Here is a 15,536-nt window from a genome sequence, read left to right as displayed (position 1 = left end):
CTTGACCTCCACGTGTCCCTCTTCAAACGAAGTAGCCATTGGCGCCCAACGGCTAGCTCTGACATGCGCAAACACCACCTGATTGGACGCATAGCTTGAAAACGACTAGACGTAGGTGAGGTAGCGTCAGGTCGAGTCCAGAGAGCTCCCAGAGCCACTGAGGACCGACCGGACACATCCGGTATGCTCGACCGAACACGCCCCTGCATCCGCTCCTTTCTGGGTCAACACCTACGCGCCACATCACCATGACCTGACGCTAAACAGTGATTGCTCAACGTCCGGTCACTGCTATGAGCCAGAGTCCGGTCACCTCTATAATTCTGCACGTGTCTGGCTAGAATACCGGATGCGTTTGGTATAGATATCGAACGCGTCTGGTCATGTTGGAAACTCTGGCGCCTGAGTCAGATACCGGACATGTCCGGTCCACATGTCGGACATGTTCGGTCACCTCATGACTAGCGCTTTCAACTCCTTTTCTTCATTAACTTCTCCTTTGTAAATGTGCTAACACCACCAAGTGTACACCGCCATGTGTATGTGTGTTAGCATTTTCACAATAATTTTTCAAAGGATTAGTCACTCAACTTACCATGCCACTTGATCCTAGCAATGATGCAAAGTTAGATCACTCGAGTGGCAATAGATGACCGATATACAAATAAGTTTGCCCCTCTTGATAGTACGGCCATCTATCCTAAACCCGGTCATGCACTTCTCTACATAACTTTTGACCGGTGAAATAAAATGCCCTACAAATATACCTTTGCCTTGCACATTCCATTCCATCTCCTTCGATGTCGATGCAACACATGCACCAACTAAACACCAGATGATATGATCCACTTCATATCATCACGTGACCGTATTGGTTCATCGATCTTGACTTCACTTACTCTTCACCGTTGCCTTGGTCCATCGGTGCCAAGTCATCACTCAACTTGCCCTTCACTCTTGCAACCGGTCCATCGAGCCAAGTCTTGTCTTGATCTTCTCCACCCTGATCATATGACTCCATATCATGTCTCATATGCAATGAGCTCCTTCATCATATATGTGAGCCTTGTAACAAATCCAAGCCATCTTCGCCGTCATGGCATGAGTTGCTCACACAAGTACCTGTGGACTAATCACCTGTGTATCTCACTCAACCATATATTAGTCCACCTAAGGTTGTTACTCAATTACCAAAATCAAACAAGGACCTTTCAATCTTCCCCTTTTTGATAATTGATGACAACTCTACAAAGATATGGAAATTAAGCTCATTTCAAGCTATCACTTCACACAAGTGTAAATTGTTAACTTGATTTGGATTTTATGCTACTTATCCAACATTTAAACTCTATGTCAAGATTTGGATAAGCACCATAAAACCCGACTTGGTAGTGATAACTCCCCCTACATGTGTGCTCAAATGGTTTGGTTTCAAGTTTGCACACATGCATAAATATGAAATTTGTGGGTGTTACCACTACTAAGTGATGCTAAGGTGTATAAAATAACCTTTGAAGCATGATACCAATTCGGAGTTGCATTTTTAACACCATCCTTAGCATCATGAGTAGCTAGACAACAAAAACACTAGAAACCCCGTGAGATCAACATTATAAGCAAGGTTCTAGTACCACGTGTAAAACACACAAGTCTAGCTACCAACCTATGCATGCTAGTTATCATTTCATTATTCAAGTTCTATAACTAGCATACAACACATAAGCAAGCATATAAAATTTAAAAACTTATGCAATGCAAGCAAGCACATGAATATGCACATCTTAAAATGCAATTAATCAAAGTTCATGAGCTTGCTCCCCCTACTTGTGTGCTTCTCTTATCCAAGAATTTTGATCCTTCTCAATTCCTCAATGTTGCTCCCTCTTTGTCCATATTCATGTCCAAATCTAACTTCCCTTGGTATCTTTGTACTAATCTCTCCTCCTCTGTCATTAATTTCCATAAAAGGTGTGCATCTCTTGATACAAAGGGTTGCATTGGGGTAGATGGTTGACACTTGAATCTTGTATTTTTTTATGAACACCACTACATGTGTTGGAATGACACCACTTGTATAGCTCTTGAGATACCACACATAGGATCTTTGACCTTGTGGGACACCTCCCCCTAAGTCATTACATGGGTCATCCATTTGCTAAACTTGAGCTCTTATATGTGAGGGATGTATTCTTTATTTGATGACCACTTAAAGTTGAGGATCACTTGTGGAACCACCATCTTGTATGATTGATGCCACATGTAGAAATGTGATACCACGTGAAAGAATTTACTAGCATGGAACCACTTGATGGATTTATCAATAAAAACCATTTCTTGAATGTTTGCTATCTTCATGAGTACCACTTATAGGATATCACTTGTAGGTTGATCTAGACACCACTTGTGAATACCACTCGACGAATCAATTGAGTCTAGATACCACTTGAAACAACTAAACTAGATATCCATTTGCATTGTTGTCTTGTGCTTGTACTCTTGTCACTTATTATGAGCTTCTAAGTTGACTTGAACTAAATTGATTTGCCTAAGCTTCCAAGTCCGGTTTGAACCAATGACAAGCTTCTTCACTCCTCTTGCAAGGATTATCTTGCCAATGTTGTACTTGTCACTTGTTAGCAATCCAAAATAAATCAAGTACTTGGGTTTACTAGCTCATGAACAAACTCACATACTACCACTAGATTCAACTAATCATTCAAACAATAGTGGTAGGCTATGAATTTTAAAATTTTCATTTGTTATGCATGATCCTACAAGCATGTACTATATACACTAACTGTATACTAGTAAGGGATGAAATGATCATGCACATTACAATGATACCTTTGCTATGTTGGAGTAGAGGATAGTCATATAGATTCCAATTTATTACTCTAATAGCAATATGAAGTCCAATTCAATAGCTTGGTGAAGACCAATCATCAATATAAAATCCATTCTTGACTCATATGATTTGAAAACCACTAATATGATCAAGTGCACTATCATGAGTTGTGGTTGGCTTGCTTCTTATTTTGATCAATGCTTGCATGAGAGAACTAAGTATGAGAATACCACTTGAATTGTTATGACTAGCTCTCTTTTGGGTGCTGCTTGCTTTTCTTGATCAACCCTTTTGATTTCTTCAACTAAGCATCTCAAATGTTCTTCGGATCACCACTTCCATATTAGTCTTTCAAGTACCACACTTAGTTTACCTACATATAGATAGTAAGCCCCTACACTAGGGAGAAGTGACCTCTCTCCAAGAACCATTCTTGACACTCACTTGAAATAAATTTGTTGATTGATCCAAGTGATGGACTTAACTTGATGAGTAATATTGATTTCTTTTTTAAGTCCTTTTCTTTCTACCAAATGATTTCCAATAGTCACTAGAACTTAAACTTCATCTTCATCTTGAGCTTGGTCTTGATCTTCAAGTTGAGTACCAAATATATGCCAAGTACACTCCATAATCAAATGGCCTTATACTCTTCGCTTGTCATGCTTCTAGCTCATCTCAAAACCAAACTTAGCTACCTCAAACACTTATAAACATGTTTCCAACTTGATAACCTTTCATCAAAGTGACTCTTGATCAATCCAATTATTGTCACTTTTCTGGCAGATTCTGTACCCTTCAAAAAATAATCCATATCTCCCAATGTACAGATCTAAATGCCACGAAATTTGGTGGAGATGTGGTTCACTAAGTCATATAGCAGCTGTAAGAATTTGGGCTTCATTTGACTTCTAGATTCCTACTAGATTTCAATTCTTCCACCACTATTGCATGATAAAAACTGTTGCACTATAGCTGACAAGATCTACTCTAAAACCGAAGCATCTCTTATCCAATTCTCATAAAATTTATACAGTATCTTGTACCATAGGTCTAGAGCATGTATACCAATTTTCAAGCCAATACAAATAGATTTGGTCACTTAAGCATGGATAAATCATAGCTAGCTTAGATTCTCAATTATAGGACATATTTCCTCACATGAGCTATACTTCATGAAATGTGAATCAAACTTAAAATCAACTTGTTTGAATACTTTCATAAGACATATATCCATTCAATCCACTTACTAAAAGTTATCTTATGAATTTATCCAACACAAATCAATCCAAACTTGATTACTAAGCATTTATCCATTCAATCATCTCATAGCAAGCAATATTGCATATATTTCGAATTCAATCAACTCATATGCACCCAAATGAAATGATCAACTAGAGATATACCTTGGTTAGCTCATAAATCATCCAAAAGCAAGCTTTTACTCATATATTTGCAAGCCAACAAATAATTCCAATAAATCACCACGACTTGAATTATAGCACTTGTATGTTATAGCTCTTGGACTTCACTTAACTTGTCATGACATTGGGATAATCATCATCACTTGTCAATACTTGTCTCAAACATATGATCAACAAAATGAATACCACTTGAATCAAGTCTCCAATGCCGATGGTACCTACACACATTCATCCACTTTTTGATGGTACTATTGACGGTAGTTAACAACCAATTTAAACCGTCAATTAAACATGCATAAGGGCATAAATATAATCACCAATGAAGGTTTAGGGGTTTAAACTAATAAATTTCATAAGTTTTGGTGAATCTATGTTTCCAGCAAGGTTTAATTAGAAAACCGCCAAGGAGGACCAAATCATCAAAGGAAAATACAGAGTTCAACTGCGGTATCTGCATGGGAAGACTCTAGAAGGGTCCAGAAGCTACGTCACCGAAGCGGAGGGCTACCCCCTAATAGGTGGGACCGCTCGGCCTACAGGTGGGGCTGCCTAGCCCCCCTAGGCCCACCTATTAGCCAGCTTCATATGTCGGTCTCCCACCGCCTTTGAGCATGCATCTAGGCCGTTGCTTAAGTTGGTTTTGGTCCAAGGGCTCACGTTGGACCCTTAGGGCTATATAATCTAGCCCCTGCCTCCCCTAGGCATTAGAAGTCATCAAGTCATTTGAGAAGATAGAAACCCTAATCTCCTTAGAGCTCCTCCTCCTCCATAGCATAGCTAGTTAGGATAGATCTAGAGGGAGGTAAGCAAGACTTCGCTTGGATTCCCGATCTTGTCAAGAACATGGTTTGGTATAAACTTTGTACCCCTCTCTCTTTTGTTTCTCTATTATTTTTATATGCTAGTTACAATTGTTATGACAATCTCAGTGTTCATCTTATTCATGTTCTTCATTATGATGCTCAACGTCTACTTTGATTATATACTTAGTATAGCTAGTTTATCATTGTGTTTATGCATAAGTTCGTATAGCACACTCTGATGTACACGGGGTGGGTGGTCGACATTGTGTAAGTGTGGTGCTTATACGTTGTTTACCTGTGGATACACCATATATTCTGGGTCATGTGGTAGATCGCGGATGTGACACTCCCATTGAGTCCTTTGTAGTTCACTCCCCGAATATAGGTGCACGTAGGGTCCGATTACGAAGGTAGACCGAGCTCTGCCCTCAATCTTCCTTAGTAATATCCCTTAGGTGTAGATATTATGATGATCTTAGCCATGATTACTAGGTGTAATTGCACTAATCAAATGTATGCTTTGACTTATAATTAAGAATGACTTAGGAATTATTCCTCTAATATTCTACCTGACCATGCTAATGCTATAGAAAGGAATGCTCTGAGTGATTTATTATTATTATTACTTATTATATACATATCTTATCCTATGACTTATCCCTGTTATGAGTAGAACATTGGTTATGGTTTATTTCTCCTTCAATAGTATAAGTTATCAATACATATCCATGCTAGACCTTCCCAGTGGTAAAAATATAAATAACGATACCTAAAATACTCTTGAGTAAAATGCTACAATGGTATATTATCTGTGTGCTTGTGGATACTTTTGTTTCATAGATTTATATATATTCTCTCTTATCACATAATTAATAAAGAACTATTTAGTATTATTCTAGTAGTAATACTATGTAGTACCAACAAATATCTCTGCATCAACACTAGAGATGACAACCTAGTAAAGTTGGGGATATAGGTTTATGATAGGTGGCTAAGTACTTCAAACAAGTAACATGTTAAGAAATACCAACAAACATTTTTGGCGCTGTTGCCGGGGAAGGTAACTAGCAAAGGAAGTATTGATAGACTTATACTTATTGATGTGATAGAAGAAACCATTGACATCTGCTCAAACAGGCTTACCCTTGTTTTCTCTACTTGTGTATCTTATGCAGGGTAATGTATGATCGGTTTTGACCTTTCAACAAACTATGTTGAAGATCCAGAAGCATTAATCAGGAAGACTAGAGCTAAACTCAAGAAAGTCTCAGCGTTAAAGTCGAAAGACAACCATATAAGGCAAAGCTTAACACTAGAATTTGAAGCCATGGCTAATAGGACTCTCCGTGAATTCTCTGCTCCAACTACGGCCAACATCCGTACTGGACCGACAATCAATGTCGGAGATAATGGATTCAAGCTTAAGCCAGCTCTCATCAATATGTTGCAAGCAAACCAGTTTTGTGGAAAGGCACATGAAGATGCGAAATCACATCTCCTACACTTCTTGGAGATCTATAGCTCCTTCACCATCAAAGGAGTAACCTAGGATGCCATACTACTTCACCTTTTCCCATTCTCACTCTTGGGAAAGGCAAAGCAATGGTTCTACGCCAATAAAGATAGAAACACTACATGGGATAACTGCTCCACTACCTTTCTAGCAAAGTTCTTTTCCATAGGCAAGACCAAGGCTCTACGTGGGAGAATTTCAAGCTTTCATCAACAACATGATGAATCTGTCCCTGAGGCATGGGAACGCTTTCAAGATTATATTGCAAAATGTCCTCATCATGGGATAGAGAATTGGCTACTTATGTAGACTTTCTATCATGGGCTGACCAAGAGTACCCGTGAGACTATGGATGCTGCTGCTGGAGGTGCATTTTTTGTCACTCACACTCCCAGTTGCAATAGCTCTCGTGGAGAAGATGGCCTCCAACCAAGGTTGGAATGAAGAACCTCTTCAAACCCACAAGAGAGGTGGAGGTATGCATCAACTCAAGGAAATAGACATGATGTCTGCCAAGATGGATCTATTGATGAAGAAGCTTGAAGATCGAACCAATGAGAAGCAAGAAGTCATGCACATTCATGATTCTCGCATGACATGTGAAGTGTGTGGAAGCACTAGGCATTCAGGGAATAACTATCTTGAGACCCATGAGGATGTGAATTTTGTCAACAACAACAATTACTCTCGTCCTCGGCAAAATAAAGGATGGAACCAGCAATAGTGGCCGAACTACCAAGGTAATTATCAAGGTAACTATCAAGGTAATAATTTTAATAATTTCAATCAACCACCCTTGAGAGAATTAATTGCTAGTCAATCCAAAATTATGGAGGGATTATCTAGAGATGTAGCTTCCAATGATAAAATTCTAGAGAACATAAATAATAGAATGGATAGCTTTACTTCTGCCACTAAGAACTAGCATAGCTTTAATAAAATGATAGAATCACAAATAGCTCAGCTGGCGGCTGTTGTTCCTCCATTCGATAAAGATAAGATTCTAGGGCAACCGAAAGATCTAGAAACTACAAATCTTATCAATATTCACAATGCAACTTACTACTACACAGAGCCATCGATGGGAAGGTGGATAGATTATACCTTGCCTGAGAAGAAGAGCGATCTAGGATGACCTATCATCCCCATCGCCATTGGACCTCATATTTTTCAAGAACTTGTCTATGACTTTGAAGCAAGTGTCAACATCATGTCTAAGGTAATCTATGATCGAATTAATGGAGATACTTTGTTATACACAAATATACATTTACAACTTGCAGATCAGTCACTCTGTTACTCCAAGGGAATTCTTAAAGATGTCATTATTCGAGTGGGACAATCATATGTTCCCATAGACTTTGTGGTTTTAGAAACATGTGGAGATGTAAGGGCACCCATTATTTTAGGCCAACCTTTCCTAAGCACCGCAAAATCCATCATCTACACGGATAGTGCCAAGATTTGTTTCACGATCAAGGACAAAAAGGAGAAGTTTTCTTTCAAGAATCGCATCTTGCAATCTCCTAGTCATCCACAAAAGGCATACCTGCCCGAAGAGACAACAGTGACCAAGAAGAAGAAGAACCAAAGGAGGAAGAACAAAGCTAGGCAACCACATGAAGAGACAGTCAACATGATCAACACACTCCGATCAGAGTACGACCACCTTCTCGCTTCACTATTCCTTGCTAAAAAGGATGATCTAGGTGTACCAATAATCGATTGTACCATTGGGCAAAGAATATTCCACAAGACCTTCTACGACATTGGATTGGGGGTCAACATAATGTTCAAGGTAACATATGAATATTTATTTAGTAACGAACCCTTGTACCCTACATATATGCAGTTGTAGATGGCGGACCAATCAATCCGATTCCTAGAAGGAATAGCAAAGGACATTATGGTAAGAATACATGATCACTATGCCCCTGCTGACTTCATAGTTCTAGACATGGGTGAAGAAGAAGATGATACACCCATCATTCTTGGAAGACCGTTCCTCAACACCACCAACACGATCATCTACGTCAGATCTAGACAAGTCTACTTCTAATTCCCTAGAGAAAAGGTATGCTGTTATTTTAATAGTTACACTACTTATGAGCAGCCAAAGAAGTTCTACTCCAGGAGGAGACATCGATCATCCCAAAACCAGAAGAATCAATCTCCAAAGAATGAATGGGAGTGAAAGCAGCTAGGCCCCTAGGTGGGTTTTGGTGATTAATGACAATGAGTGATTACTGTGACTAACATGTGTTTTGCATATGCAATTAAGTTAGGTCATGGTAATGGCAATTGATTGGGCAATCATGGTTGCCATGCCCCTATGATAGAAATTGTTTTGATTTTCAAAGGATGGACGACAAGGTTAAGGATAGACTAGTTCTAAGTGTCATTTGGAGTTGAAGAGACACTTAGAGTAGTTTAGAACTTCGTTTTTTCTTTAGCCATACTATTAAGGGATGTATGGATGGGTAGCTTGATCTAGGTGAGTCTAGTGGGTTAGGTGTGGTGCACACTTGTTAAATCTAGCACTAGGAAGGTCCTAAAAAGCCCTTAGATCAATTAGAGCAAACTTCATTCACATATGATTGCGAGATGGAAGTGAATGGAGGGTCAAATGCTGACCAGACACTGGTTCCGGTGTGATCAGTTCATTTGATCAAGGTGAAATCATCTAGCATGACCGAATGCTGAGAGGTGAGCAACCGGACACTGGATGCCAGCGTCCGGTCGACTCCAGTAAGGTTCCAGAGAGGGAAAATCATGATCGGACGCGTCCGATCAGTGCTAACTGGACGTTGTCCTGCGTTCGGTCACAACTTAAACACTAGGAGTTGGGGAGAACTGACTAGAGCGTCCGATCACCCCGCAGAGACACATAACGGTTCATTTTGAACATGGATGTATAAATACTTCCTCCATTCATGTGAGGGGGTACTTTTGCCCATTCCAACAGCTAAGAAACACCCTTGAAAGTGTTAAGAAGAGCAAGGTCCTAGTAAGGTGATTGAGATTTGAGAATCCAAAAGAGATCCCTCATTAGTGAAAGCAAGAGTAGCAAAGTGTGCATCCACCCTTCTCATTAGGCTTGTCGTGGTCAAGTGAGAGTTCATGTTTGTTACTCTTGATGATCGCCATCACTTAGATGGCTTGGTGGTGATTGGGAGCTTGGTGATCATCCGGCGGAGCTTATGGATGACCCAACTCAAGTTGTGAGCAGTTGTGGGTGATTTACCGCAACGGAGTGTCAAAGAATCAACCCGTAGAGAGCACTTGATCCTTGCACAGATCAAGGAGGAGCTACACCCTTGCACGGGTGCTCCAACGAGGACTAGTGGGGAGTGGTGACTCTCTGATACCTCGACAAAATATCGCCGCGTTCCTCCTTCTCTCTTTAGTTTGAGCATTTACTTTGAGTAATTCAATTCTTGTCTTTACATTCATAGAATTGCTATGCTAGAGTAGGATTGGAACTTAGGTTGCAAGGCTTTTTGTGAGGTAGAACTTTAGAAACACTTTCTAGGCATAAGGGGTGAAGTGGGCTAGCCGTAGGGTTTAATTATTGCAAAGAAATTTAGAATTAGCCCAATTCACCCCCCCCCCTCTTGGGCATCTTGATCCTTTGAGGGAGGAAGATAAGGAACCTGAAGGAGTTGTAAAAGATGAACCCGCTTCGCCAAAGTCAAGTCCATAGACCAAGTAGGTGTGGAAGGAGAAGGTAACATCATCACAAGAGTCACAAGAGGCGCAATCATCAGAGTCTCCATCGTCGAGACCGGATGATGCACCCATAAAGTAAAGGACTCTTCTCCAGCCAAGTCCTGTCCAGAGGACTTAAAAATCCAAACCCTGGCCATGAGATAACATCGGTAGTTATCCATATTTACTTTTAGCATTGCATAAATTATTTTTCACTTTAGCATATTTACTTTCCTGCATTAGCATTGCATTTAGAAAAAAAAAGAAAAAAATCATTATTGCATTACATCATTGCATCAAAAAAATCCTAAGCCCCATGTGAATAAATCTACGGTGTGTAAACACCCATGAGAATATTCACTGTGGTGGCATAAAAATAAGCATGCATACATATTCCTTTCTGCATTATATAAATAAGAAAATCTAAAAATATATTAGTAGGCATCCTGCTAGAACTTTGGCAATTAGGAAATCTGTCTAAACCTCCAAGAACAATAAATCTCTGAATGGCTGACTGCTAACCTCTTATCTTCATTTATGCCATGAGTTTTTGGTATTCTTGTTGGAGTATTTTGTAGGATGATCAAGAGTAAAGCCCTCCATTCGAAGTACATTTTTCCGTGCCGCTGCTACACCCACTGCATGAGGAAAACAACTTCTGGAAGGATGAGAGAGATTTTAAGAAAGACTATGACAACATCCAGCTTGGGGGAGGAGCATCCCTCATGTATCTAGCTAAGTATTTCTTTCTCTTTTTGGTTTTACTATCTTTGAGTTTTCTATATATTTGCTAAAGTCATAAAAAGATACATAACAAACAACAACAAAATAAAAGTTTATCTTAGCTATATATATATATATATAATAGTAAGGTGTGTGTCTAGTTTTCTATTTTTAAGAGTTAAATAAAAGGACTCTAAGGATAATCTCTTGCAATGGAAATAATGACTAGTTGCTCTATCGTGATTCCTTTCAAGTACCTAGTTTTCAACCTTAAATTTTCCTGAGTTTTGGATACGACTGTTTTGATATAAGAATTTACTCTGAACTTGAAACTCATGGGTAGCATATGCTTGAGCTAAGTCTAGGTAATTGATAGATATGATATGAGAAGGTCCGAGCTGCTATTTATCTTGTTCCAAGTGACACCAAAGTTCTAGAGATTTATCTTTTAAAAACAAAAAAATGCTACATGATGAGTTCCTTATATGATAAAGCTTGAATTCCTACCAGAGCATATATCATATTGAGGCTAGAAAAACTTCCACATATATGCTGCTTACTTTTGCATTGAGTTTTGTCAAGCTTTATTGACCCTTATGAGAGATTTGTCATGCTCTTAAAATCAAGATCACGTACACACCACCTATATATGCACTACTCCTACACTAGGGGTAGGCACAGAAACATGCCTTCCATCTAGATCCACCCAAAAATATTTTACTCCTACACTAGGAGTGAACACAAAAATATGCTTGATAGGTTTTCCATCCACTAAATAAATTGAAAGGTCCTAATATGGCTAGAGGGGAGGGTGAATAGCCTATTTAAAAAATCTACAAATCGACTAGAGCAATTTGATTAGTATGACAAAAAGCTAAATGCAAACTTGCTCTAGCTCTACAAGGGTTGCAAGCCACCTATCCCACAATTCTAGTTGCAATCATAGCTAGACACACAACTTGCTATGATACTACTCACTAAGAGCTCTCAATCTATCTACTCTAAAGAGCTCCACTAAGCAAACTTAAATAGCAAAGCAAGCTCTCAAATCTAATTACACTAAAGAGCTTGCTACAATTAGTTTGCAAGAATATAAATGAGTGAGTAGGATGGTTATACCGCCGTGTAGAGGAATGAATCAATCGCAAGATGATTATGAAACCAATCACCGGGAGAATATCAAATGGCAAGAGACAACCGATTTTTCTCCTGAGGTTCATGTGCTTTCCAACACGCTAGTCCTCATTGTGTCGACCAATACTTGGTGGTTCAGCAGCTAAGAGGTGTTTCACAAACCTCGTCCACACGATTGGACACTGCAAGAACCTACCCACAAGTGAGGTAACTCAATGACACGAGCAATTTACTAGAATTACCTTTCGGCACTCCACCGGGGAAGGTACAACTCCCCTCACAATCACCGGAGACGGCCACAAACAATCACCAACTCATGCCGAGCCTCCACCGCTGCACTAAGCCATCTAGGTGGTGGCAACCACCAAGAGTAACAAGCGAAATCCACAGCGCAACATGAATACCAAGTGCCTCTTGATGCAATCACTCAAGCAATGCACTTGGATTCTCTCCCAATCTCACAAAGATGATGGATCAATGATGGAGATGGGTGGGAGGGTTTTGGCTAAGCTCATAAGGTTGCTATGTCAATGAAAATGTGCAAGAGAGTGAGCTTGAGCTAGCCATGGGGTTTAAATAGAAGCCCCATGAAATAGAGCCATTGGGCTCCATACTGCACTGAACACGGGCCGACCAGACACTCCGGTCATATTGACCGGACACTGAATCTCAGCGTCCGGTCGTGCGATGTGCGCCACGTGTCATCAGCTTCAAACGCCGATCGCCTGATCTCAACAGTCAAGTGATGACCAGACGCGTCAGTTAGAAAGTGACCGGACGCTGGACCTCAGTGTCCGGTCGTTTCCAGTAAGCTCCCAAAGACGCATTTCTTCGACCGGACATGTCCGGTCGCACTTGACCGGACACAGCCAATGTCCGGTCAGTTACCCTAACTTCTGTGCAGTTACGTCAGCTCTGACCGGACGCTACCTTCCAGCGTTTAGTCAGTCAGAGGCCCAGCGTCCGGTCGCATGACCGACGCCAGGTTATCACTGCTACGCTTGACCGGACGCGCCGATCCCCCTAAGACCAACGTCCGATCAGTTGTAAAACAGCGAGACTGGCCCTCTTTTATCTCTATCTCCTTCACCCTTGCTCAAATGTGCCAACCACCAAGTGTATCACCTTGTGCATATGTGTTAGCATATTTTCACAAATATTTTCAAGGGTGTTAGCACTCCACTAGATCCTAAATGCATGTGCAATGAATTAGAGCATCTAGTGGCACTTTGATAACCACATTTCGATATGAGTTTCACTCCTCTTAGTAGTATGGCTATCTATCCTAAATGTGATCACACTCACTAAGTGTCTTGATCACTAAAATAAAATGGCTCCTACATTTTATACCTTTGCCTTGAGCCTTTTGTTTTTCTCTTTGTTCTTTTCCAAGTTCAAGCCTTTGATCATAACCATGCCATCACCATTGTCATGATCTTCGTCATTGCTTCATCACTTGGAGTAGTGCTACCTATCTCATGATCACTTTGATAAACTAGGTTAGCACTTAGGGTTTCATCAATTAACCAAAACCAAACTAGAGCTTTCATAAATGCTCCAAGTTCTTATTGCTATCTCTCAAAAAAAATTGTTGCAGAAAATAAACATGGGGCTATGCAGAAGTTATTCATAAAAAAAGAAAAAAAGAGAGATGAAAAAATGGACAAGTGTCCGAGATATTGAAAACAATGGGTACTCAGATGCTTGCCTGAAAAAAAAGATAAATAAAATAGCCCATGTTTTCTTGCAAAGTTGTTTCCAAGTTTCAAAAGAGAGATATGTTTTTAAGGAGCATAGTAGAATTAGGTTAGCCACCATATATATCAACCATATACATCCATACACATGCACATCTTGATTTAATTGTATGACTCAACTCTCTTTAGATCTGAGGTTTGACTTTATAATATATGTATTACAAGTATGCTCTTTTATGCTTTCTCCACTCCTATGAGCTCCCATAAGCCTTAGATGTAGGAAGAGAAAGACATAACATCACTATTGTCTTGGTGATGATCCATAAATACCATATATATTGAGAGACTTGAGAGTGTCATATAATAGGAAGCTCTAAGTTTTATTTTGAAAATCTATAAAAATTCTGGAGTAATGGTTGAGCAAAGAACTTAAGATATAGTGCTTGACTTGATCATTCTGACTTTCAATTACTCAAGACCTAAGTGAAGGTTGAGAAGCCCCATGGCTGAAGGTAATATGGGTAAGTTTGAAAGTCATATCGATTTATTATAACCCAGAGGAAAATTCTTGTTTGAACGCATGCGTACTTTTGAGAAGTTGCTTCAATATTTTCAAAATCCTTAAACTCTAGATTTAGTTACTAAGTTTAATTTTGCTAAGAGACTAGCAAAAGGTGAGCTTGGGGAGTTGTTGACGGTAGTTAACAACCAATTTAAACCGTCAATTAAACATGCATAAGGGCTATATAATCCCGCCCCTGCCTCCCCCTAGGCATCATAAGTCATCAAGTCATTTGAGAAGACAGAAACCCTAATCTCCTCAGAGCTCCTCCTCCTCCGTAGAATAGCTAGTTAGGATAGATCTAGAGGGAGGCAAGCAGGACTTTGCTTGGATTCCCAATCTTGTCAAGAGCATGGTTTGGTATAAACTTTATACCCCTCTTTTATTTCTCCATTATTTTTATATGCTAGTTACAGTTGTTATGACAATCTCAGTGTTCATCTTATTCATGTTCTTCATTATGATGTTCAACATCTACTTTGATTATATACTTAGTATAGCTAGTTTATCATTGTGTTTATGCATAAGTTCGTATAGCGCACTCTGATGTACACGGGGTGGGTGGTCGACATTGTGTAAGCGTGGTGCTTATACGTTGTTTACCTATGGACACACCATATATTCTCGGTCAAGTGGTAGATCACGGATGTGACACTCCCATTGAGTCCTTTGTAGTTGAAAGGTCCTAATGGCTAGAGGGGGGGTGAATAGCCTAATAAAAATTTCTACAACAACACTTAACAAAATGGTTAGACAATTATGAGGCGAAGCAAGTGTTGCACTAGCCTAATCAAAAAGCAAGCCACCTACCACAATTCTAGTTTAGATAGTATCTATTCACACAATAGCTATGACACTACCCTATGTTAGTGTGCTCTCAAAGGCTAACTAAAGAGCCACACCAACCAAGCAAGCAAGCTCTCACAACTAGCTACACTAAAGAGCTTGTCAACTAGTTTGCGGTAAAGTAAAGAGAGTGATCAAGAAGATTATACCACAGTGTAGATGAAGAAACCAATCAATCGCAAGGATGAATAACAATGAAGACCAATCACCTCGGAATCAATGATGAACACAATGATTTTTACCGAGGTTCACTTGCTTGCCGTCAAGCTAGTCCTCGTTGT

The 15,536-nt window shown here is 39.7% G+C and overlaps 1 non-coding gene across 1 annotated transcript; it reads right to left on the bottom strand.

Annotated features, from left to right (window-relative positions):
- Nucleotides 1-6,763: 6,763 nt before the first annotated feature.
- LOC136547831 (small nucleolar RNA R71) lies at nt 6,764-6,872 on the bottom strand. The gene has a single exon (XR_010781780.1). It is a non-coding gene; the product is annotated as a small nucleolar RNA R71 (small nucleolar RNA).
- Between the last annotated feature and the right edge of the window lie 8,664 nt (nt 6,873-15,536).

This window comes from Miscanthus floridulus, chromosome 3 (assembly GCF_019320115.1).
Source record: "Miscanthus floridulus cultivar M001 chromosome 3, ASM1932011v1, whole genome shotgun sequence".
NCBI classification, from domain to species: domain Eukaryota; kingdom Viridiplantae; phylum Streptophyta; class Magnoliopsida; order Poales; family Poaceae; genus Miscanthus; species Miscanthus floridulus.
The sequence above is the reverse complement of the archived record's forward strand: the minus strand, read 5'-3'. Positions and strand labels throughout refer to the sequence as shown.